Below are 26,690 nucleotides of genomic sequence, written 5' to 3' on the forward strand. Positions count from 1 at the left end.
AGATTTTTAAATGTTATTTACCTGCAATGTAAGCAGCAGCATTCTTGCTGTTTGGAAAACAAATATATTCACAATATAGAACACAGAGCAGAAGAACACAAAGTAGTAATATTAAATAGCTACTCACCAAGCCCCGGGACCTCCACTTCTAGCAGGTCCAGCAGGTCCTGCTCCCGGTTTAGGATATCAGACCACCAGTGCGTCAGCTGGGTATCGGTATCCCGGACACCAGAGCAGTGAAACACTGCCCAGCACACCTTTCCCCACTGCTGGCGACGCTCCCAGAGTCCATACCCGGACCCAGGCCTGCTGCCTGCTCCCTGCTGCTAGGGTTAAGGGGAGAGGGCGTTGCACAAAAAAAACAAGTGCGGCCACCTCCGCCTCCCTAAAGATGTCCTTAGCCTGCACCCTTTGTGGGTGCCGCTTAATTAGGGAAGGCGATCGCGTCTGCGGCTATGAGTAGTAGCATTGCCCTTGTTGCCCTTGCTCTCTCCCTTGGCCATGATTCTGGGACTTGGGGTGGCAGAAAAGAAAAGTGAGGAATTAGAAAAGTAAGTAAAAGAAATGAAAAAAGCAAGTTATTGAAAGAGTGAAAAAGTAGGAGAAAAGTCACAAAAAAGTAGAAAAAAACTCAAAATATAGAATCAGGAAAATAAAGAGATAGATATTAAACGAAACAGATTTTTAAAAAAGTGCACAGAAACAAAGCATTGCAAAGATAGAGGGAGGAGAGAAAAGCAGGCCCAGACCCAAAGCAAAAGAGTGAAAAACAAGATGGGCACGCCAATTGCGACCGCATGGGCAAGTTCGAATGATGTTTTCCACCCGAGCACGCAAAAAGCGCTGCGAACACGTAATACAGGTTCCCGAACAGGAAATACTCATCGCGAACGGGCGAGAGTACACAATACGTGACCCAGAACAGGAAATAGCATCTTAAACGGGATGAACAAGTGAAAAACAAGATGGTAGCGCCCATTGGCAACCGCATGGGCAAGTTCGCGAGATATTTCCCCGCGAGCACGTAAACAACGTTCCCGAACAGGAAAAACGCATTGGGAAAGGGCGCAAAAAGCAATTCCCAGTACTTATGGAATTCCGCTTAGCTTGCGGAGATTTTTTAATGTTTCTTAGAACTTTGCATAACGCGACTATGCAAATTCTGCCCACCTCTACTGAAAGGTCAAACTAGGAGGGTTTGGAGGCTGCTGTAGAGGGGGCGGTGGCCCGCTGAACCACGGCAGTGGTTCCCATGTCCCTGGCCGCACTGGCGCTGAACAGATTGTGGTGGTCTGTGGCCCTGTAAGGAACATGTTGGGGCACCCCTTCCGTAGCCACGAAAGGGCTGAAAAGCAGACAATACAGCGCATGTGAGAGACCCAAGGACGTGGCCATAGCCCGAGAGTACTTGAAGTGCTTTTTCACCGAACAGGCAACGACCAGCAAAAGGCATGTCCATCAGAGTGTTCTGGACATCCCCAGAAAAACCAGTCAACCTCAGCCAGGCATAGCGTCTAAGGGCTACCGATGTGGAAATCGTCCTACCCAGTGAGTCAGCAGTGACCGGTCCACAGCAGATGGTAAACTTCGCTGCATCTCTCCCCTCAGCAACTGCACGGGAGAGCACGGCCCGGGCCTCCTCGGGGCACTGAGGCAGCACTTGCGCCACTGTGTCCTACACAGAGTGGGAATAACGGGCCAACAGACTACGCTACGCAAACTTTTCCGGATCCAGTCTGACGCCTGGGGGTTATTCTAAGGTAAGGAATCTAACTAACGTGTTTCTTTCAGATGCTTGAAGCACCAAGCTCTCAGGGGTAGAGTGTTGGGAGAGGAAAGTGGGATCACCCTGGGCCTGGTGGGGGTGTTTTGCTACGTGGAACTCCGCGAAGTTACAAAGAAAGTCAGCGAAGCTCCGCAAGTGGCGGAGTACAGTGCGAACTGCAGTTTGTGCTGGCATTGCTGCCGCTCGGGTAGAAATTGTACCCGAGCAGCAGCTCACGCTTGTGAACTTACCATTCTTGATCGCAAACTGGGAAATATCTGCTGCACATCGCCAAGCGGCATTTTCAGCACTCCGTGAGCTCCACGGAGCGCAGAGTGCAGAAAACTCTGCAAACTACGTGAACCAAGCAAAGTTCACTGCCCAGGCCTAATCCACAGGAGCCCCTGTGTTGGGCCTGGACCAGGTACCCAAAAGGATGTCTGTTAGGCAGTGCTTAATTTGTGCCGGTGCTTTCCGGTGCTAAGCACTGGCACTTATTTCTCAGGGCCGGGTCTACATGGGGTGATAACTGGAGTAGAGTACAGTACACAAATGAAAAACCCACGAGCTGTTTCAGGCAGTACGTAACCTGAAACTCGCGTTTAAGTACTGTGAAAGTAATTTCACAGTGCAGCTGCCCATGTGTGAACCTGGAGGCAGGGTTGTATCATCACGGTGGTGGGCGCGTCATTTTACAATGCCCGTGTATATGTTTCTGAAAGTCTGTTAAATCTGTTAGCCTGGGGCGGGGCACACAGCGCCAGAGACAAGCGAGGCAGAGTTGATTTGAAGGTCACTTGTGAATCCCTCCCCAACCCCATGCTGGCCTGGAACACTTTTTTTCTTCAAAGAGCAGGGGCTGAAGGAGGGGCCCACAGGATATTTGGCAGTTAGCCCACGTGAGAGAAGTAACGGGTGCAGATCATTTTGTTAGCAACTCAGCATGGCGTGCATTGCTTTTGTCACCACTGTTGCCTCGAGCAGCAGGATTGCAGAACTTTCAGTGCTGCCAAATCCCGATTCCCTACTCCTTGGAGCTGCAGTGTCTTAGTAGATAGAGCCAGGCTGCAGCCCCAGCCCGCACGTTGCCTTTGACAGGATTGACTGTCGGGAGAGCAGGACATCTGCATTAGGTATGTGATAATATCAGCAGTAATGCTGTAAATTGTAAACAGCGTGTTGAAATTTTGAGTTTGGTATGGAGATGCCATCCGAAGATGGTCTAACAATGCTCCTGGCCTCCCTGCACATTTAAAGAGACATTTGCATTACATTAACAGATATGCAATTTCGTCTTGGGCAGTGTACATACGTTTCAGACTACAGACGCTTCAAAGGCAGCAACGGTCCCTAGAAGTGTCCATACCTACTTCCTGTCTTTATTGCCCACTGCAATGAAGAGAGGCCGGGCGGGCAGATTAATCACAGCGGCTGGAAAGACGAACATGGAGGGTTCATTGTTAGACTCAGTTTTAACCTTAAAAGTTCTGTTTTCAGAAAGACAGTGCTCCTCTAAAGGTACTAAAGGGATTTAATGTGTGGCCATGCATATCTACGATTCTACAGATTACTGTGTGTGCTTTAAGTCTTTCCATTTTCTTTATTTATGAGTGCAGGATGACTGGTGTGCCTGTTTGAATGCCCGTGAGCACTATGCCTGTATGAGTGCAGGATGAGCAGTGTTCATGTATGGGTGCAGGGTGAGCGGTGTACCTGTATGAATGCAGGGTGAGCTGTGTTCCTGTATGAGTGCAGGGTGAGCAGTGTGGTTGTATGAGTGCAGGGTGAGCAGTGTGGTTGTATGAGGGCAGGGTGAGCATTGTCCCTGTATGAGTGCGGGGTGACTGGTGTGCCTGTATGAGTGCAGGGTAAGCAGTGTTCCTGTATGACGTCAGGGTGAGCAGTGTTCCTGTATGACGTCAGGGTGAGCAGTGTGCCTGTATGACGTCAGGGTGAGCAGTGTGTCTGTATGACTGCAGGGTGAGCAGTGTTCCTGTATGAGTGCAGGGTGAGCACTGTGCCTGTATGAGTGCAGGGTGAGCACTGTGCCTGTATGACTGCAGGGTGAGCAGTGTTCTTGTATGACGTCAGGGTGAGCAGTGTGCCTGTATGAGTGCGGGGTGACTGGTGTGCCTGTATGAGGGCAGGGTGAGCAGTTTTCCTGTATGACTGCAGGGTGAGCAGTGTTCCTGTATGACTGCAGGGTGAGCAGTGTGCCTGTATGACTGCAGGGTGAGCAGTGTGCCTGTATGACTTCAGGGTGAGCAGTGTGCCTGTATGACTTCAGGGTGAGCAGTGTGCCTGTATGACTTCAGGGTGAGCAGTGTGCCTGTATGACTTCAGGGTGAACAGTGTGCCTGTATGAGTGCAGGGTGAGCACTGTGCCTGTATGAGTGCAGGGTGAGCACTGTGCCTGTATGAGTGCAGGGTGAGCACTGTGCCTGTATGACTGCAGGGTGAGCAGTGTTCCTGTATGACGTCAGGGTGAGCAGTGTGCCTGTATGACTTCAGGGTGAGCAGTGTGCCGGTATGACGTCAGGGTGAGCAGTGTACCTGTATGACGTCAGGGTGAGCAGTGTGCCTGTATGACTGCAGGGTGAGCAGTGTTCCTGTATGACGTCAGGGTGAGCAGTGTGCCTGTATGACTTCAGGGTGAGCAGTGTGCCTGTATGACTTCAGAGTGAGCAGTGTTCCTGTATGAGTGCAGGGTGAGCAGTGTGCCTGTATGACTTCAGGGTGAGCAGTGTGCCTGTATGAGTGCAGGGTGAGCGGTGTTCCTGTATGTGTGCAGGGGGTGAGAGGTGTGCCTGTATGTGTGCAGGGTTAGAGGTGTGCCTGTATTCGTGCAGGGTGAGCAGTGTTCCTGTATGACTTCAGGGTAAGCAGTGTACCTGTATGTGTGCAGGGTGAGCGGTGTTCCTGTATGTGTGCAGGGTGAGAGGTGTGCCTGTATGTGTGCAGGGTTAGAGGTGTGCCTGTAGGAGTGCAGGGTGAGTGGTCCAAACAGAAAACTGCACAGGTGGACATTTCTGACGTGGGTCTGTGAAGTCTGCAGACCTACATTATATTCCCTGTAAAGCTTAAGTCATCTGCACATTTGAACAGTGTAATTTTCAAATACAACAGTATTGCATACCGTGCATATACAAAGGGTCCGCATTGTATACTATAGACATACCTGTGACACTGCATTTTACACAAGCCTATGATATATGCACATTTTGGAGACCTTATATATGCATATATTAAGAGGTTTCAGATGTCCATATTGGGCATATTACATGTGTGAATGATGTGCATAAATCAGTTACAGGTCGGGCATATATATGCCAGAGAGGTGCATAATGTTCATCTAGCAGAGTCCAATATATTGTTAATGTTATAGATGCCTTCATAGTGGGCTTGTACCACTGAGCTCTACAGAGTCATATATCCTTTGGCAACAAAATGTACATATATCAGTGGTTGAATTCCCCAAGTTCTGAGAGCAAAATATTTGAGAAGTGTGTAAGGTGTGGCACTGTCTTTTACAAATAGTTTAGCAGTTTAGAATGTTATTTGAAAATCAAGCCTGGAGAGACACATAATGCAACAGAAGTAGTCATTTCAGCATTACTTTAGAGTCAGGCCTTTCACGGTCAGAAAAAGTTCATTATCTTCAGTTCCAAAAGTCATAACATCCAGTCTCTTTTGTTGAAAACCCACATGTGTTTCAAGTCAAACATTATATTACCAAGGTAGGAATTCAGACCAGGTATTACTTCTGGCTTTAAGCAGGGCCAGTTGAGGATGTGGTTGGAGCCAATAGAGTAAGTGGGTGGAGCCAGTGAGCAAGTGGGTGGAGCTAGGGGGAGTGGGTGTGGCCTCCTACAAAATGTCAGCACCTGCACTTAATATTTTACAAATTAAGCACTGCTGTTAGGGCTTCATTTAACGGCATCATGGGGTCCGATGAGCTTGCTTCTGGCAGAAACACCTCGGTCAGGTGGTTAGTCCTGACTGTCACCGTAGGTATCTCGAGGTGGCGAGCCTCGGCCGCCCTACGCACTGAGTATGACGCTCCCTCCTCCATAGCCAGAGTTGGAGGAGACAACATGCCTAGGTATGGGGCGGTTTCCAGACCACTGGCATCCCCCAGTTCCTCTCTCCAGTCTGAATCATAATCCAACTGGTCTGTTAAAGGGTAACCAGACCCCCCAGTGTTTCTCACCTTCGTCTGGCTGCCAATCTGGCTGAAAAGGGCCAGGGTGGAACATAGGCAAAAAAGTACCTATCGGCGCCAGATCTGGCATCGGTCGACACTGGAAAGGCTCCGCGTCCACATTGGGGTGGAAGCCGGAGTTGATGCTGGCTAGGGGTCCAGCCGGCATTGGCTACGGATGTGGTGCCAGTAGAATCGGCACCGGTGGAGGTGTAACAAGGTTGACCGGTGCTGATCCGGATCCAGGCCTGGATCCAAGGGGGCCTTGCGGTGCCGAGGCCGAAGCCACCGGCGTCGAAGGCCTAGGGCCCTTAGCTGAGTCTGCAGGCCCGAAGGCATGCCGGCAGAGTCAGGCTACCTAAAGATGGCATGCATTGCTTCGTAAAATTGACAAAGCTGGGCAGGGGTCGCTCCCGGTCCCGGGAAGGGAGGGAAAGCCGGAGTCGACCCTGTAGGCTCCACACCCTTAGCTGCGTGAGGGGCACCACCAAGAGCGACAATGCTTCTTCAACATCTTCTTAAGCTTCAACTTATGTACCCGAGTGCGAAGCCTTGATAGAGGATTGATGATGACTCTACGATCCGTAGCTCGACCTCCCAAGCGACCGGGACCTTGAGCGATGCAAAGCCGACTTCCGCGCCTCGAGGAGCTTTCGGGCCCGCAGCCACAAAGACTTCAGGGCCATGGTTCAGCAGTTGGAGCACGACTTAAGGTCATTGTGGTGCTCCAGGCAGTAGAGGCACACGCGGTGCAGATCCGTCACCGACATCAGTCGGTTACAGGAACCGCATGCCTTGAAGCCGGGCATTCCTTGTGCACCAGGAGTCGACGGACTCAAAAAACAAAGTCAACAAAAGCCACGATAAAAGTCAGTCAAAAAGTGACTGGAGGTAACGCTCTCTCAGGATCTTCGCTTGCTGGCGCGGAAAAAGAAAGAACTGACATCAGCACACGAGGGCGGCGTCTATGTAGGTGCCGCGATGGCATCCCGGAGACCACACCGCTGCTGCAGAATGCAGAGTCGACCGACGCTACCTTCCGACTTGCAGGGGTACTGCTGACCAAAAAATTACCGGATCCAGTCTGACGCCTGGGAGTAATTCTAAGGTAAGGAATCCATAACTGTTTCTTTCAGAATAACATTTTTATAGTTTTACATTATGATTTAAATCATTTTTCAAGTGTTACTGTTTTACCTCGCACTGCTGCCTTCTTAGCCAGTTTTGAATATCTGCTGAGTGTAAAAACTAAATAGCATGTGGTACCCTCCGGTGACTTATTAGTCTCTCCTTTTCTCTGTCTCCAAGTTTTACCCCTAAAGACTTGGGGGGTGAATTTCCATTGCATATAGATTGCAGTTCAACAATCAATAAACCACAGTTCTCTTACTTGATTAGATAAAGAGAGGGCTGCATGGTTTCCCAAGGTGCTTTGGTTGTGGCAGTAGTAGCATGGTAGCACACTAACAGTGAAGGAATCAGAAGCGAGGTCCCACTCCCTCCTAGGCAGACTCAAACTGTAGGATAATGACTATTCATTGCAGGGAACTAGTAAACGTGAAATAAAAAATTAGTTTATGCTATTATATGCAAGCTTTAAAAGAAAACTGACAGTCACCGGGCTGGATTACTGCACAAGAAGAGAGACAATAGAGAAAATATTATAAGCAATGCTAAATAGAATTAATCAGAACAACGGTGAGCTAGTAAAAGTTCCAAAATGAAATCAACTTGAACTACGAACTGGAAGTGGACAAGGATAAGCTCTGATACAATATAGTGATTGAATGATGATGCTTGCAATGATGTTCCTCTAAAAATATGCGTGCGTAGGTATGGGGTGCAGGATTTCTTATCCGACACCCTATTAGTTTTAAATGAGTGGCGTGGGAATGAAATAGTTTATTTTGAAGAATTTGTGCGAAATATCACTTCTTATGCTAAAAAAACTTCCAGACCCAGAAATGGGGTAGTGGTCCCTAGCATATTGCGTAGCCTGAACAAGGAAATAAACAAATTAGTCCGTGAACAATATCTAGACAGAGTCATGGAACGTGGAAAAGAAATTTCCCGGCTAAAAAGAAAGAGAAGTAGACTCCAGCTAAAAATAAAAAAGGAACGGGAGGATAATGTATGGATTAACTTGAGGGAATCTGTCGTTCATGGCAGGATCAGAGAATTTTGGGCAATAATCGGTAAGGGGTGCGGTTCTAGAATAAGCCCATCTCCTATCCCTATAGCGGAAGAGGTATGGACTACCTATATTCGGGATCTTTATGCAGGGAACGGGACGTTAAATGATGATATTGCCATCGGTGCTATTCAAGGTAATGATATTGCCATCGGTGCCACTTCTGTGGGTCTTATTAATTATCCCGCAGAAAAAGAAATTGAGATGGCTATAAAAAACATGCGTGTCTCAGGGGCAATGGGCCCTGATGAACTCCCCATGACGGTCCTGAAATCGGATCCTGCAAGGTGGAGCAAAATCCTGTATCCTTTGTATAAAGCCTGTTTTCTGTCTAAAACGGTACCTGCCTCTTGGAGGGGAAGTATCTTGGTCCCTATTTTTAAGAAGGGAACTAGGGATAGTCCCAGTAATTATCGTCTGATTGCTCTCCTCGACTCCATCGGAAAGGTTTTTGCGAAATGTCTTCTAAAGTGCCTCTCCGTTTGGGTAAAGGAGAATAATATCTTGCCATCAGAACAGACTGGCTTCCGTAGGGACCACGGTACGTTAGATAACCTCACCGCTCTCCATGTGGTCACAGATAAGTATGTTCAGGTGAGAGGAGGGGTAGTGTATGCCGCTTTTATTGATTTCTCCACGGCGTTCGACAAAGTTGATCGTGGAACGCTGTGGAGAAAATTGGCAGCGCTTGGTCTCCCATCTTATCTGTTGGAGCTGGTGCGGGCTCTACATACAGAGACCTGGTGTAGGGTCCTGTTGGGGGGCGAAAGGGGGCTATCTGATACAATCTCAACTTTGAATGGCCTTAAACAAGGCTGCTTATTGGCTCCCCTTTTGTTCTCCCTATATACGGTTGACCTGCCCGCCGCCTTGGCTGCCAGAGAGGGCATCGCCCCGGTGGTAGGGGGGACCCCTATTTCCTGCCTGATGTATGCCGATGATGTCCTTATCCTTGATTTAACCCCTAAAGGACTAGCAAATCGGCTACATGCTCTTCACACTTTCGCTGTGGTTCATTGTATGAAGATCAATATTACCAAAAGTAAAGTTATGTGTATAGCGGGCAAGAAGAGGTGCCGATCTGTAGATTATGGCTGGTTTATCGGGGATCAAAAACTAGAGGTGGTAAAGTCCTACACTTTTCTAGGGAACATCATTACGGCTAACCTGAGTGAGAAGCTCCATATAGAGCATTGCTCACGCAAAGCTATTGCCCATGGCAAAGGTTTAAAATCCCTATACCATGCAACGGGGAAACGGCACTTTCCGAGTGTATTGGAAGTGTATAGAGCTAAAATGCCCGCAACAATACTGTATGGTATCGAACTCATAGAGGTGAAAAACTGGGACTTTTGCCATAAGATTGAGGGGAAACTCTTAAGATCGCTCTCTTCCTTAAATACTGCGTGCTCTCTGGCCGCCTGTAGGCTCGACTTTGGTCTTAGGAGTAGTTGGGTACAGGGATTATGTGCCCTTGTAAGGTGGGTGGCCTGCCTTGCGAGAGCAGAAGCAGGGACAATGAGAGCTCTCCTCAGAAGTGAATTGTTGGGTAATTTTAATGAGTTTTCTCAACTTGTTTGTAATTTTAGAAAAGCTGTAACCCTTTTAAAATTAGATGAAACTGCTCTTTTTCTGTACTCCCCTTTACAGCTAAAATTGGTTTTAAAAGCAGCTTCATGGGACCTTTGTTTTCAATCAGATAAAAAATACATTTGTGAAAAAAGGAGTGTAGATCTTCTCCTTGAATCTTATCTGATGAAACTACCACAACCCTATGTTTCATGGACCCTACCGCATGGTATTCGTAGATTTTGGTTTCTTCTACGCTACGATTTAATACCTTTAAATCGACTGTTATCTAAATGGTATGGCTCCTCCCCTTTGTGCAATTTATGTAAAGCAAATATCCAGGACTGTATGCATGTGTTACTGATTTGCCCTGCGCTTCGTAAATTGCGCTCTAGATGGTTAAAAGCTATCTGTCTTCGCCTTGGCATTGTCACTTTGAATGGCTTTCTCTCTGCACTTTACTGCCCTCCCAATGAAATGTTCTGCTTCCATATTTTTAACTTTTTTAAAGGTTTCCTAGCTATTTATTAATATGTCCCTGGAGACGTTTTGACGTTCCAACTTCTTGTAGTTTTGTTTCATATGTCAGTATTGTATCTAACCTTGGTTTTTTAAATGGTATATGTTTTTTCTTTTTTGTAATGTACTTGCTTTGTGTTGAATTTTGTACATTTTATGTGGCCCTCTTTGAGAGCCAAAACATAATAAATAAAATTGAATTGCGTGCGTAGGTAAATAATAAATATGGCCAGTGTGGGCTATACTTAAAGTTATAGCTCCTCATCCTGCACTGAGTTGGTGTTGCTTTTACCACATACACCCCACCAAGTGTGTGATCAATTTAGGCTGTCATTTATTAAGTCACACCTCAAAAAAATCATACAGCCCGGGGCAAGGGGTTTAGGGGTTTGATAAATGGATGTGGAGGGGGATTTGGGGAAAGAAGACAATTACAGTGGAGATCCAGTGTGCAATACTGTCTTTGAAAGGGTCTGACCTTTTCTTGGAGAAGCAAAAGACACAAAGAGCTGGTCTAATTTTCTGAATGTCTTTGTTCTATGGATGTAGAAGTTGATGCGTCGTTTTACATCCAAAGAATGCAACGCTCTTTCGGCAGAGGTTGAAGGATTTCCAAAGTACATTGTGAGCCCGGCCGGCTCATTTAAGTGAAAAGACGCTGGAACCCTTGGAATAAAGTGAGGTTTTGTTCTCAACATTACCTTGTCTTGTTTGAATTGTAGAAAAGATTAGGTCACAGTGAAAGCCAGAATCTCACTGATTCTTCAAGCCGAAGTAAGTAAGTAAGTAAGTAAGGCCAGTAAGAGAGCAGTTTTCCACATAACGTATTTCAAGTCAGCTTTGTGGATCGGCTCAAAGGGCGCTTTCATCAATTAAGATAGGACCGTGTTTAATGCCCATGGAACTACCAGATGTTTTAATGGTGGAAAAACTCTGAAAAGGCCCTTCATGAACTATTTAACAATTTGCGTTGACCACAGCGAGAGTTCCCCTGGTTTTCTGCAAAACCTGGAAATTGCAGCTAGGTGTACCTTGATAGCTGAATGAGAAAGTAAAGGGTGTATGTCCTTTTTCAAGCACCAGTAGCAAAATATTTTCCATTTGCAGCCTATGCCCTATTAGTGGAAGAAGCTCTGGCCCGCTGAAGGATGGACTTGCAATTTGGAGCAATATCTTGATTTTTAAATTCATAGTCGTGAGGTTCCAAGCTGATAAACTCAGGCATTTTATCTGAGGATGAACAATCTGGTCGTTGTCCATGGACAGTAGGTTTGGCCATGGTCGAAAGAGAATGTGCGGAGAGATGGAGTGTAGAAGAAGCTCTGGGAACCAAAACTGCCTCTACCATGCCCGAGGGATGAGAATGAGATGACATGGGTCCTTCTTCATTTTGCTTAGCACCCTTGGGATGAGAGGAAATTCCTGTCCACTGCATCTGCAGAGCGTTTCCCCAAGAGTTGGCCAGAGGAAACATGCTGACAAACTTTTTGCATTTCATGTCAATCAATCAATCAGGGAATTGTTAGCGTGCCACTCACCCGTGAGGGTCTCAAGGCGCTTGAGGGGAGGGGGCAGCTATGCTCAGTCGAAGAGCCAGGTCTTGAGTGCCTCCCTGAAGATGTTCAAGGAGGGGGCGTGTCTGATGTCGATCAGGAGCTTGTTCTAGGTCTTGGTCGTGATGTAGGAGAAGGCTCATCCACCTTTTCTGTAGATGCAAGGGGTTTCTGCGAGGGTGAGGTCGGCTGATCGGAGGCTTCTCTTAGGGACATGGAAGGAAACTCTTTTGTGGAGGTATTGGGCTCAAGTGTTGTGGAGGCATTTGTAGGCGTGGGTGAGTATCTTGAAGGTAACTCTCTTCTCGATGGGGAGCCAGTGGAGGTTCTGCAGGTGTTGGGTGATATGTTCGTGTCTAGGGATGCCGAAGACCAGTCTGGCAGCGGTATTCTGTATGGTCTGGAGTCTGTGGAGCAGAGACATTTTGATCCCGGCGTAGAGGGTTTTTCTGTAGTCCAGTCTGCTGGTTATGAGTGTGTGGGTGACAGTCTTTCTTGATTCGGGGGAATCCATTTGAAGGTATTTCGGAGGATGCGTAGGTTGCTGAAGAAGCTGGAGGCGACTGCATTGACCTATCGGGTAATAGAAAGGGAGGAGTTGAGTACGATGCCGAGGTTTTGGGCGTGGTCAGTGGGGTTAGGAGGGCTTCTGAGGGTGCTTGGCCATCAGGTGTTGTCCCATGCTGAGGGGGAGGGTCCAAGGACAAGGACCTCTGTCTTCTCCGAGTCGAGTTTCAGGCAGCTGCTGCTCATCGAGAATGCAACATCCTTCATACATTCCTGGAAACTGAGTCTGGTGATGATGGGGTCCTAGGTGAGGGAAAGGATGAGCTGGGCATCATCGCCGCAGGATGTGAAGCTGAGTCCTTGCTATCTGCTGATGTGGCGAGGGGGCCCACGTAGATGTTGAAGAGTGTGGGGCTGAGTGACGATCTTTGGGGTACTCCACATGTAATTTCCATGGGTTCGTAAAGGAAGGGTGGCATTCTGATTCGTTGGGCTCTGCTGGTGAGGAAGGAGCGGATCCAGTCAAGGGGAGTATCTTGTATGCCGGCGTCGTGGATTCTGGCGGTGAGTGAGCGGTGGGAGACTGTGTTGAACGCTGCAGAAAGGTTGAGAAGGATCAGGGCTGCGGTGTGTCCTTGGACGAGGAGAGTGCGGATGTCATCTGTGGCGGCGAGTAGGGAGGTCTCGGTGCTGCGGAATTCAAATTGGGAGGGGTCGAGGATGGAGTTTTCCTTGATGAATTTTGTTAGCTGGGTGTTGATGGTCTTCTCTTTGACTTTGGCTGCAAAAGGGAGGAGGGAGATGGGTCGGTAGTTCTGCTGAGGGCTTCTTGAGCAGGGATTGGACTTCTGCGCATTTCCATTCATCGGAGAAGATTCTGGTCTCTAAGGTGCCGTTGATGGTGTGTCGTAGTTCTGGAGCGATGGCGTGGCTGCTTGGTGGAAGATGTATTGCGGTAGGGGTCAGTGGGGGCTCCTGAGTGGATGCCTTTCATGGTCGAAGTAGTGTCTTCGGTGGTGACTGTGGTCCAGGAGGAGATGGTGGGCTGGCTGGCGTTATTGGCGCAGGTAGTTGTTTCTGGGTCGGGTGTCTGGTCATTGAAATGGTCGTAGAGGCCCTTGATTTTCAGATGGAAGTAGGATCCGAGCTTGCTGCAGAGGTCCTGGGAGGGGGTGACGTCTGTGGGTTCCCTGGGGGTTTGGTGAATTCCTGGATGATGCTGAAGAGTTCCTTGGAGTTGCTGGAGTTGGCAAGGATCTTGTTCTGGATAATGGTCCTTTTGGTGGATCTGATGCGTTGGTGGTATGCTGTCATGGCATCTTTGTTGTTCCTCCAGTTCTTCCCGAGACGTCTGCAGGTGTGTCTGGATTCTTGGAGGTTGTTGGTGAACCAGGTGACTTTTCTGAGGTGCTGCTTGTTGGAGTCATGTAGGGGTGCGAGCTCGTCTTTGCAGCTGAAGATCCATCTGTGGAGTTCTTTGGCTGCAAGGTTGGCATCGGTGGAAGTGGTGGGTGTCGCGTTTGAGGTTAGAGTTAAGCTGCTCCTTAGTGACTTTGCTCCAGTTCCTTCATGAAGGGCGTGTTGTAGGTTTGGGCGGCGTGGGTATATCAACATGGAGGAAGAGTTACTTACCTTTTGTAACAATGTATCTGGTAGAGACGGTGTCTAGCCACAGATTTCTTAACTTAGGATATCCCCAGGCGTCAGACTGGATCCGTAAAACCTTTTGCAGCAGCACCTCTGTGCGACGGGAAACAGTGCCACATTGCTCCGCCCTGACGTCGCCACATAAGTCGCTCCCAGCAGGTGATGTCAGTTTTCTTTGGAGAAACTTTTCAGCGCTACAACGCGGAGCCAACACCAAAAAACTGGGAGAGTATAGGAACAGTGTGCGAAAAGGATGAAAAATACAAGAATCGAATGGTGAGATCACCACCACAAAGAAATGTGCCAGGCACTGTATACTGAAAAATGACGTAAGGAAAAGAGCAGAGCACCGCTCTGAGAAGCAGAAGTGAAGATAAAACCTACTCCGGAGGCAGAAGAATATGTGATAAAACGGCAGAGCAGATGGCTGGAAGTCTGCAACCATAAGTGAGAACTGTGCAGGGCAGAAGTCCAGGAACACATGAGAAATGAGAATCCACCACAAGTCGACATCCCCAAGGGATGTCGGACCCACTGTAAAAGATCCATGGACTGAGCACAGCCAAATAGATCCCAAACCAGGCTACAGCAGGGGAGGTAAAGACTCCAAGGCAATGGAGAAGGTGAGAGGGGAGAAGAAGAAGATGTGTAGGCCCCCCACTGGATGAACCCGGGCGTGGGGACGCAAAAGGATACATGAGCAAACCGCTGAAACACAAGAATGGGTGGAATAAAACAAGGAAAACAGAAGGAGCATTCTGCGACTGAGGGAGCAAAAGATATCACCCTGCAGAAATGCAGAGCCACCCGGCGTGAGGCGAGTGCAGAAAACTCAACTAGTAAATGTCCTCGCAGAACGGAGAGGGCGGGCGTGCAGGAATCTGTGGCTAGACAACGTCTCTACCAGATACATTGTTAACGAAGGTAAGAAACTCATCCATCTGATAGACATCTAGCCGTAGATTCCTTAACTTAGAATAGATACCAAAGCCATATCCATAGAGAAGGAGGGTCTGCGACGGAACCCCACCAAGTTCTATGGAGAACTTAGCCATCAACAATGTGACGAAACACAGTGGGGACAGCGATGCTAGCGTAGCCAACACCAGACCATGTAGCTCTGGAAAGAGCAGAAACAATGGGAGGCAAAGGGACCATAAACCGTCAAAGAACAACCAGAAACCCCTGTGGGTACACACGGTTGAGAGAAAGAAAACATAGCCAGAATGCCAGTGTGAAATTGAGTGGTCATAGCCGTGTAAAAGAAGGTGAACTGAGCCTATTGTCCGAGGGATCCGCAGGATCCGATGTGTCTACAAGACCTATAAAAAGGACGAGATGGTATGACAGAGTCAACGCATACCGGATGAGCATGCACAACAGTGGAAAGGCACTGTTGAACGTGTACCATGTAAGATACATGGGGCAGCATTGGCAGGATGCCGACCCATGGCCAGTGAGGGTCGGCAGAACCATTGACACAAGACACGCCAGTACAAAACGCTCCTTTACCAAGAACATGGGAAAGAGCGGAAGGCAACAAGCCAAGGCACCCAGAACAGGACCACATGAAGAAATATGCATGTGGAATACAGGAATACATGGAAGCAGACAGTGTGTACACCAGAACCACACCAATGTTAGGGGAAAAAAAGAAGCAGGGTAGCGTAAACTGCCCAAACGCGAAGGACGCAGCGCCAGAGAGGCAACTGAGGAAAGGCTGGCCCCTTGAGAAGACCAGGGCGAAGGCCATGGACAGAGCAGCAAGAAACCTTGCATGCATGACCCCTGCTGTGTGAAAAGCACAGAGTAGACATATATGAAGAAAAGTACACATTTAAGAATGATGTGTGGCATAAGCCCATACAAGGGAACTCCTGCGGTACCAACAGTCATGTGTCTGTATGGGCCAGCAACGTGGACCTGTTGCGTTGTAGGCAAACAATAGAAACACTACACTACGGAAATTACCATACCATAAGTGACATAAGCCACGCGACTAGGAGGAGCAACTGTCCCCCGTGGGACAGACGAGGAGATGGAGCAGTACCCCATAGGAGCCTCCTCAGTGTCTGTCTCCCCACCAACCGAGGAACGGCTGGGGAGAGCACCGGCGCCAACCGACATCGAGGCAGATACAGCATGACGTCGAAAGCTGCCGGGGACGCCATGGTTGAGAGGGCCTCTGGCGCCGAACAGCATCGGGACGGAGTTAGCTGCATGTCAAGAGCCCCCGAAGGAGCCTCATCCGACTGGCGCCGGGCCGGCATTGACGCGACCTCCACTGAGGCAGAAACCTGTGGTGAGGATCGACATGGCCTGCGGAGGAACAGCTGCACTGCCTGTGTAACCGGCGTTGACTCAGGGAGCTGCACAGGGCTGTGCGCAGACGACCTGGTAGGCGTGGACATAGGAGGGTTAAGCCCCTCCGGCCCATGCCCCGACGTGGCAGCGACTCCGGAACTGGAGTCTGGGAGCTCCACTGGCGCCGAGGGTGAATCTGCCGGCGAAGGTCAGATCTAAAGGCACACTGTTCCCTGACACTAAAGGGCATCGAGAAGGCCTGGAAAGGCCAGAGGAACCGTTTACTACGGATATGCATTGTAACGCGGAAAAGAAGAAAAACTGACGTAAGCGCCGGGAGGGACTTATATGGCTTCGCTGACGCCACGTCCGTGGATGACGTCAGGACAGAGCCATACAGCACAGTCTCCCGGCGTGCAGAGGTGCTGCTGCAAAAAGTTTTCCGGATCCAGTTTGACGCCTGGGGATATTACAGTTAAGGAATCTGTGGCTACATGTCTCTATCAGATAGTGTACACAGTGGTTGTCCGTCTATGGAGGTTGTGTGGTGTGGCTGAAGGGAGTGTTGCTCCCTCCTGCGAAGATGGGGTCGAGGGTATGTCCTGCCTTGTGGATAGGCGTGATGATGAGCTGTTTCAGTACAATGTTGGCAAAGTTCTCCAGGAGGGTGGTAGAGTTGGGGTCGCTGGGGTTGTCAAGGTGGAAGTTCAGGTCTCCAATGAGTATGCAATGCATGGAGGTGATGGCGTGGGGCGCGATGAGGTCAGCGATGGTAGTGGCAATTGGGGCACAACATCTGGAGGGTCTGTAGGTGAGGGTGCCACAAAGCGTGGTTCTAGGACTGGTCTGGATCTGGAAATGGAGGTGTTCGGTGGTGGAGAGGGGGTCACTTGTGATGGAGGTGGAGAGCTGGAGAGAGCTCTTGTGTGAGATGGCAAGTCCTCCTCCTGGGCGGTTGGGCCGGTCCTTCCTCTGGATCTTGTATCTGTCAGAGATGGCGGTGGCAATGTGGTGGGCGGAGGAGGCGTTTGTCCAGGTTTCTGTAAAGAAGGCAACGTCTGGTGAGAGGGTGTCGAGAAGGTCCTAGATCTCGATGGAGTGTCTGTGCAGGGAGCGTACGTTTAGGAGGATACACATAAGGACTTCAGAAGTGTTGGTGTTCGGTGTGGGGGTGGTGGTTGTGGAAGTACGGATGGCTGTGAAGGTTCGGCGGCAGTGACTGCAGGAGAACTGTCCATAGGTGGTGCTCAGCATGGACAGCTGGCAGTTGTTGTTCCTTCTGGGGTTGAGTGCAAGGAAGGTGGGTGAGTCATAGCAGTGGATGGTCAGAGATCCAGGGTTCCTGGCGCTGGCCGGGGTCGAGTCGTGGACGGGCGCAGACCAGCTTGTCTTTGGCGCACCCGCGGCACGCCTGTTGTGCTCCTCCACACAGGGGCCACCATTAAGTAGGGGAGGGACTTGCAACTGGGAGGCTGGAGCAGGGAATCGGCAGGGGAGAGGGACCATGGGGGCAGCAGCGTCAGGAAGGGAATGGGCGTGAAAAGAAAAAGAAGAGGGAACAAGACAAAATACAGAGGGAAAACCAAATAATTACACAGCCTCCTGGAACAATAGGCCTGGAGAGATATTGCATTCCTTCTCCCACCATGACAGCGCCTGTTTCATTGCCTGAGAGATCAGTATGATGTCTTCGAAGGAACTCTGTACCTGAATCCACTGCTTGTCCAACTGCTCTTGAAGAGGCCTAATTTGGAGTCGACATTTTGGAATTAGTGGGATGCATGAGGACAGCATCCGCAGTAAAGATTTGAACACTCTTACAGAAGTGGACCCTCTTGGGCGCAGCAGGGTTGCCAAGAGCATTATCTTGTGCTTGCATTCTGAAGTGGGAAACACCTTTATCAACCTGGTGTCCAGTATTGTCCCAAGAAAAATATGTTTCTGACTTGGAATTCATTGAGTTGCAAGCCCTGAGATATGAACAGCCGTTGACAAGCCTGTGTAGACTCTCTTGCAGAGAGTTACATAAGCCCTCTCACCATACAGTCGTCCAGGTGAGGATAAATCTGATGGCCCTGCCTCCTTAGAAAAGCCGCTACCAGAGCCATACATTTCGTGAAGACTCTGGGGTCTGAGGGAAGGCCGAAGGCCAGAACCTTGAACTGGTAGTGTTCCCCAGCCACCTTGAACATCAGGATTCGGCAATGTTTCACCAGAATAGGAATCGAGGAGATCGAGGGGCGCTAAAAAATCTCCCTTGTTCACCAATAGGAGAATGTCTTGCAGAGGCAACATTCTGAACAATCGTTTCTTGATGTTTTTGTTCAGCTGTCTGAGGTCCATGACCTGTCTCCATTTCCTACAATTTTTCTTTTTTGAGGAAGAAATTGGAATAGAAGCCTTTTCCTTGTTGGCTGAAAGGAACTTGTTGGCTGAAAGGAACTTTTTCTACCGCCCCATTTTCCAACAACATTGAGATTTCCTGCTTTAGAAAAGGAAGATGATGATATATTCTCCCTTGAGGGCAGATTCAGAGGAGGCTTGTGAACAAATTACGGCCCAAACAGATGACGTCTAGTACCCATTTGTCTTTGTAATGGCTTGCCATTGCCTCAGAAAAGGAGGAAGATGATGGGACTGCAGAGGCTGAAGTCGAGATGATGTGGCTGGTGGAATTGGCGCGCTTTCAGGTATTTAAATTAAACAGCCTTGCAGGCAATAGGTTTGCAGCCGGATACAAGCGGAGGAACTCGCGGGTCGACAGTGGCTCCAGCAAACACGGTATGTTCATGCCTGGTGGGAGATAGGGATATTAGTCCTGGGTGGCGCAAGTGTGTTACTGAATGTAGCCCCTTATCTTTCCCTACAGAAGCTCGTAGAGGATTTATCATTACCCTACAAGAGCAAGGAAACGTCGGTGTTCAGTGACGCTATTTACGCGCTGTTCAGTAAGTGATCTCTGACATTAGGGCGAATGCTGGTATCTTTTATTATAATAATTTTCTAAAGAGGTCGAACTTTCGTTTTTCAGCGATAAAACCGGCTGGGAGCCCATTTAACTATGACAAACTAGCTGAGATCCAAGAAATCTCCCGCGAGTACTCTGGATTTTAATACATTAGATGTAAGTATATGGAATTAAGAAGAGTGGTCATTATGACAATTAAAAAATTTTCTCAGAATTTATTTACAATGCGTTTTTTCGTGTTATCCCACAGAGAGATTATTCGCCGAATCACTATCTGTTTTAAACTTGAAGGGGTTTTTCGAACCTCGGATTTTGAATGTAAGTTCGCCTGCGCTTGCGCTACTTAATTTCAGAAGAGTGAGGCTAAGGGGTTAGGTCACATTGCTCTTGCACTATTAGGTGTTTGAGAGCTAGGCAGTCAGACGAAATGACCTACATTTTGGTGTTTTTTCTCTTCCCCTATGCAGCTGCGGAGTTATATCTCTCTGCAGCCCTACGGAGAGAGGGCATACCGTCCGTGCAAATAGCAACTGTTCGCCTCACGTGGGTGACGTGCTTAATATATAAGGTGGGTGTACGGGTATTCTCGCTAGATATTTGGTGAGAGAGGGGGATAGCCCCTAGTTTACAACCAGTGTATAAGATGTGGTTATTATACCACCTGGTATTCTTCAGGATGAACCATGCTGAATAAGGACAAATAGAATATGAAATGCTATATCTAGATTGCATTTAATCCAGGTTCATGTATTACTGAAGTGACTTTCATAACCATTATGTTATCAATATTATGTTATTAGTATGTAGATGTACACATCTAAGTAGAAAGGAATGTGGCTGTAATAACTTTTTGTGTGTAAAAAACTGATTTGTCTGACAATCTGTGTTGAAAAACTATGGAAAGGCTGCGTTATTTTGAGCAAGAGCTGGGTTTATTTAAGTGATACTGTGTTTTGATTTAATGTACAGGATAATTTTAACAATGCCATGGTGAAAGCACTAAGACACTTTTTATGTGATTGCAGATTGCTTGGGAATACAGACTATATTTCCTGATGAAGACGGCGATAGGTTAAATGTCCGTCGAAACGCGTTGAATTGAAGGGAATAATACTATTAACTTTTGATTTAGGATCTTTTGTGTATTTCCTGCTTTTAGGTGTATGAATTTGATTAGGAGTATTTATGGTTTGATTCATCCCTTTGTTATATTCTCTGTGTTCCCAAATTTATTGTGTTTTTATGTAATTTTTTATTAAAATTTTATGTATGAATAAACTGTGCTTACTTTGAAATCACTGTTATCTCATGTTTTTAAACCTTATGCATTGCTCTTAGTTTCCTAGTCTCCAGGGTTGTAATTGTGTTTTTGTCTAAAATATATGTTATTCTTCTATGTCACTGAGAAGTTGATGTTTGTTAAATTGATTTACCTAAAGGGAAATTTTCTTGACATAAAGCTGGTGGAAGAGAAACATCACTGTCGTCTGGATGGGTCTTGTAATTTTCCTCATGCTGAAGGCTTACGTCCAGCTGATTGTTAGTTGTACGACACGTTGGATGCACGAAAATGCTGTTGTTGTGGCTGTCTTCTATATTGTGGTCTGTATTGTTGGGAATACGGCGGAAATCTGTAAGACTGATAGGAGGACCTTTGTTGGAACTGACCTTGTCCTCTTACCCCACGAAAAGACTGATAACATCTTTGTTGCAATGTGCCTAAAGAACATGCCTTCTCAGTATCTTTCTTGATATCTTGTAGGTCCACAAAGGCATGTCTAAAACGTTTGATTGTACTTCAGGGCAGAAGGACGTCACTCTCAGCCAGCCCTGTCTATGGAGAACAGCGGCTCCTGCCATTTGTATTTAAGCATTTGAAGACAAATCCATTGCCGAGTCAATAACTTCCGACGAAGCTCTAGCACCTTCCTGTAGCAGTTCTTTCTCTTCCTTCCTTTTATCTTCAGGAAGATGTGGAAGAAGAGGTGCAAGGTCTGACCATAACTGGGGGACGTATCGCCCCGAAATTGGTAAGAAGTTAGAGGCCTTGATGGAAGTTGCAGCCATAGTAGCGAAGCGTCTGCCTATGCTGTCAAGCCGTTTGCCTTCTCTGTCCAAAGGGACAGAACAAGGAGATTGCGTATTTCTGGAGCACCTCTGCGCAGCTTGCGTTATTATGGAATCTGGATGAGTGTGACCAATTAAACACGCCAGAGATGAATTGGGTGCCTTGTATTTTTTCTCCATCCTCGGCAAAACAGCTGGAACCAAGACCGTATTTTTCATAATCTTTAATCCTTCGTTCCATATATAATCCACAATAGATATGGATCCAACCGATTTTTTGGCCGCATCCTTAAAATCATAAAGGAAGCATTTGTTTTGAACTACAGGCAGAGGCAAATCAAATCTCCTAGAAGCCCTCCCCAGTAATTTGTGCAAGCCCCAATATCCCTCGGAGGAGAACTTGCTGGAGGGGGGGAGGGTGACGGCAAAGATGGAGAAACATAATCATCCCACTCCTGACCAACTAAGTCTGGATCCTGAATGAGCTCATCCTCTTCAGGATGATCATCAGCTTCACTCTCGATGTAATCGTCCTGAATTGTAATGCACCTAGGAGCATGTCTCTCTTCCTGCGTGGAAGAAGGTAGAGTAACCACTGGTGGCGTTGATACTTGAATACTTGGGCCTCTGGGCATCAGCGAACCAGAGGGTGAGAATCCTGGAATTGCTTGTAATAATCGTTGAGCATATGTCTCAGAGCGGTGACCAGGGAGGTTGGCACCAGCATGGAATCCCTTCTAACCTCCTGAGGCTCCTCGTAAGCTTCTTACCGATAGTGCTCATGAAAAGAATCGTAACGGTGGGGCCGTGGACAACCTGTGTAGGAGTAGTCCCCTTCCAAGTACTCTGACATGTCTTGCTCCTGTGCCTCCTATTCATCATCTGTGTCCTGGCATTTAACTTTTTGCTGAGAAGGGCTGTAAGCTGGGCCAATCATACTTTCATCTCCAGATTCCCCCAAATCCAGAAGGTGAGAAGGAGGCAGAGGTGGTATCTTTGACAAAGAAGACAAGCCTGGAGAATTCTGGATAAACTGGAGGCTCCTATAGTGTTGTTTTAAATCCATTGATGATGGAAGGCGTCTGAAAATGATCGTCGTTGAAACCGACAATAAACACTGTCGTCGATGGAGTAGTAGACGATTTCGTTGACGGTGCTCCGGTGACTGAGTTCATAGGTGCAATAGTTGATGCTGTGGTCATGTTCATCATCGTTGATGCCGACGACTATGCCATCAGCGAGGAAATTGTCATCGCAGTATTCGTCTATGAGGCCGTTACCACAGCTGTCGTCAAAGCAGTCGTCGCTACCGAAACCGATGGGGATTTGGCTGAAGTTCTCGACGACGTGTCCATCAACTGAGCTTTTTTAATCAACGAAGCCTGTTTTAGAGGTGTGACAGGCAGAGAGGCAGGAGAAGATTTCTTCAAGCTAGAATCTTTTTGTTTTAGAGCTTCTTTATCAGCAGATGATTATTTTTCCACCTTTAATCTTTCAGAATCAGCCTTCGATGAGGCAGAGCCCTAATTTTTAAGTTTCCTCTCTGCTGAGTATGCCCCAGGGCTCTCTTCCACATCAGATTTAGATGTTTCTTCTGGAGCCATAACAACAACATGGCTTCTCTCTCCTTTAGAGCATTGGCTGAAAGGTCAAGAGAGGCTGGACAGTGAATCCCTATAGGCCTCAGCACCTAACTTGGCTATCCCTAACTTATATAGATATGATCTGGAACTACCCAGAAACGTGTGTGCACACTGACAAACACCTACTGTCACAGTGTAATTCCAATACAGCAATATAACACTTTTAAAAAAACAGCACAGGTGCACCACAAAAGAGCTTAGACAGAGACTTTTATAAAATCCACGTCCAAAAATGTTCTTCCAAAGTTCTACTTTTGTTTCAATGAAGTTTTTTTAAAACATGATCAGGATGATCAAGACACAGCTGATGTGTTTCGTCCTTATCAAAAGGACTTCTTCTGGGCTGGTGGTTCAACAAGCATATATACAAACATAAATATATATACACCAATGGACATAGAACAAAACATTTTAAAACATCACAGACTGTTTACAACAGTTATTTAAGAGGATATAATTTTTTGTTATTCTTATTTTATCGTAGTGATAATTTATACGTTATTTATTGTTGTTAAAGTCTTCCAAAATGTTTGCATCTGCATGGGATTGCTCCATGGCGAATATGCCTACTGTCACATGCTTCCGAGCAGCATTACAAATCTCAGCAGTGTCAACACCTGCAAAAATCTTTTCTCTGGCCCCCACAAATGAGATCCAATGTGCGGTGATTAACATGTAGTCAGTGGCTTTGCAGTGAGCCCACATTTCTGTCGTCAGGTGGGAACTGTGCACAGCAAAGCTTGTCCAAGTAATTCCAGCACATAGTGATGTAGTGCTGGATCAGCAATTCTGGTGAAATAGGACTGCTGGGAACCATCTATTTTGGGTAGATGGTTGCCATAAATTCAAGAAGACCCACCCCTTCCACAAAAGAAAAAGGGAGGAGGTCCAGCGTTAACATTTTAGCCAGCCTCGCATTGTACAAAGGTGCCATTGGGTGGTTGTGTTCATACTGCCCCGTCCGGCCTAAACATGCTAGGAATAGTAGCCGGATTTTCTTTCTTTTCTGGTGCCACGGATGCAGGTGACTTCATGAGAGCATAAAGTAGTCGGCTCAATGTTCGTTTTCAGCAGGGCAGTCACTGTACTCTCTTGCCTTGGTGTCTCAACCTGAATATTGTGCCATTGCGATGTTTCTGATTTGGGCAGTACTTCTGCAGTGCTGGGGAGAGGGCTGCTTTGCGAAATAAAAATATCTTACTCTTCTTCACCTTCCACTGTGATCGGATTCACTAATCAGACTTTCACCCCTTTCACCAACAACACTTACAGTTTTTTGGCCGCTTAGGTGCACCTCCCTATGGATCGTATGGTGCTATCTCAAATGGGTTGTTTGGCTCCTGGTGCCATAGTTTGTCCCAAGCTTACCCTGACTAATGATTGCTCCACAAAGGAAGCATATGGCAATGTTTACCTCCTTCTCACTAACTGTAAAGAACTCCCAAATGGGGGAACTCAACCTTCTGACGCTAGTGCCACTGTCAATGGCTGATGAATTGTAGGTAGGTGGATGTTTTACTCTGCAGTACCTACTGCTACTGAGGTCGTTCTGGATGTAGGTTGCTGCCAGGACTTTACAAATATGGCAGCTGGCAGCTGTGGTGGTGTCTTTGGTGCTACATCTCTCCCAACAAGTTGGGATGGGGTGACGTTGGTGTCCACTGGTGCAAGACTAACATCCATGATCACTGGCTCGTCGCCATCCCCCTCGTCTACATCTGCCTCCATAATTCTAAAGGCTTTCAGGAACCTTCCTTTACTCTAGCCCCTCTTGGTGTGTGCCACTCTCGGACTGAGGTGGGATCCAAGTGGTGTCTAGATCATGAGAAAGGGGGTTTGGAGAAGAAGATGATGCACTAACCCTCCTTTTTCTAGCTGAAGATCTGGAAGACAATGGATCTTCTGAAAGAGCAACTTCCTATTCTTCCTCAGCATGATATTCAATTTCCTGAACTGCTCTACTTGGGGAGTAACTGTTATTGGTGGTTGCAGCTGTTATTGTTGTATACTTCTGAGTTTCCTGCAACAATTGGGTACTACTTTGTGAAACAGATAAGTAAATGTCATCCGTGCTCGTTCGCATTACTATGATTAGACTGGCTGCCTCTGTGACAGACATGGGCTTGGTCCTATGTTGGGGTGGGTCCACAGATGTGGGAGTGTTGGTCTCTAAAGGCCAGTGCAGCAGGCACAGTTATTTTACCAAAAATGATACCAGTGTTGGTAAGTTTGTTCTTCTTCTCACTGGCCACTTTCTTGGTAGCACCTTTCTTTGGGGCCATCTCAAAGCTGTGAGTTAGTAGTGGCTCTTAGCTTCACACAAGTTGAAGATATGTCTCTGTGATGTGTGGGACACGCGTGATGTCATGTCCAGGCCTTCTGTCTGGCAGTACTGTGAGTGATGTTGTCTCTTGTGCACCTAAAAGAAAAGAAGCAAGAAGAACATCAGTGAGACATGGCATTGTTGCGGATGTATGACATTACAATGCATGCTTTTACATCACATGCCTTTACAACGCAAGTATTACAACGCAGTCCATTACAACGCATAGTGCTTTGGGGTGCTGGATAGTGAATAGTTTAATTTACTATTCCAACTCCAGTCCCCGTGGACACTAGGGAAGGTTATTGGATAGTAAATTAACCTATTCCCTATCCTATAGCGCCCCCCAGAGCAATGCGTTGTAATAGTTTGCGTTGTAATGGTTGCATTGTAAAGGCTCTGCGATGTAAAAGTTGCGTTGTAAAGGTTGTTTACCCATTGTTGCAGTTCAATTAGTAGTACAAACAATATAATTTAGTGTGGTCACTGGTTACTCCTATTATGAATAATTAACAATGCAGTGTATACATTCGTGAAATGGAAAACTACCCAGTTACAGGACAAGAGATCACGCGTTGCTTGATCAAAAGGGAGTTTTTTCAATGTTATTTTCAATTTTTTTCTCTTCAAGTCCCAAGTACTATGGTCTTCCTTTAGGTTTTCTGTTTCTTCCTCTTTTTCTATCCTTCGAGTTGCGTCACTTTCAGGTTTGTCTTCCACGTCTTTTGCCCACTTATCCACGGTGGTAGACTACCCTTGGGGAAACAACGGCATATTCTATTAACATCCGGGTATATATGGTTTACTAGTTCCATCGCCAGATCACCAGTATGTGTCTGTCTATGGTCTAATTCAGGGGTGATAACCTCTTGGGATACACCGTGTTGGGAAGATTCTGCACCTTGCATCCACAACCCTCTTTCCAGAGTGTACGTCGTGCATACACAAAACAAACAAACCAAAGAAAATTAACCAATAGAAGACCCTAATTCAAGGACCTTTAAAGTGCCTTCAGATGCAGCCCCTATAAGCCTGTTAGGTAAGTGCGAGCAAGAAACCATCCACTCACATAACGAGTGCCTGAAGCCATGATCTTAAAACGGAGTCACAGCGGCATTGCCCGCCTCGCCTTCACCTTGGGGTCTCTGGGCATCCAGCCCTGCTCTTCTTCTCCACTGCATCTAGAAATTGGGGAGACTGCTCTGGCTCAGCTTTCTTGTTTTGCCCCCAACAGCCATCGGTGTCTCCGTTGCTTTTCTCCGGCTTTGGCTCCACCTGCTAGTCTTCCTCATCCAGCGCCAGTCGCCCCGTGATCCCACCTCTCTCAACCTCTTCCGGGTCAGTCACCAGCTGACATTCCTGCAGCTGCAGAAAAGAGGACATGTCCCGAATGGCCGAGACACTCCAACACGTACACCTGGTGCCCCTGGGGT

General features: G+C 47.4%; 1 protein-coding gene across 4 annotated transcripts in view; it reads right to left on the reverse strand.

Moving 5' to 3' along the window:
• The window catches only part of DNAH17 (dynein axonemal heavy chain 17), a 12,633,448-nt gene that overhangs the window by 7,864,655 nt on the left and 4,742,103 nt on the right, over positions 1 to 26,690 (reverse strand). The gene's annotated exons all lie outside the window — the stretch shown is intronic.

Source organism: Lissotriton helveticus, chromosome 7 (assembly GCF_964261635.1).
Source record: "Lissotriton helveticus chromosome 7, aLisHel1.1, whole genome shotgun sequence".
NCBI lineage: Eukaryota > Metazoa > Chordata > Amphibia > Caudata > Salamandridae > Lissotriton > Lissotriton helveticus.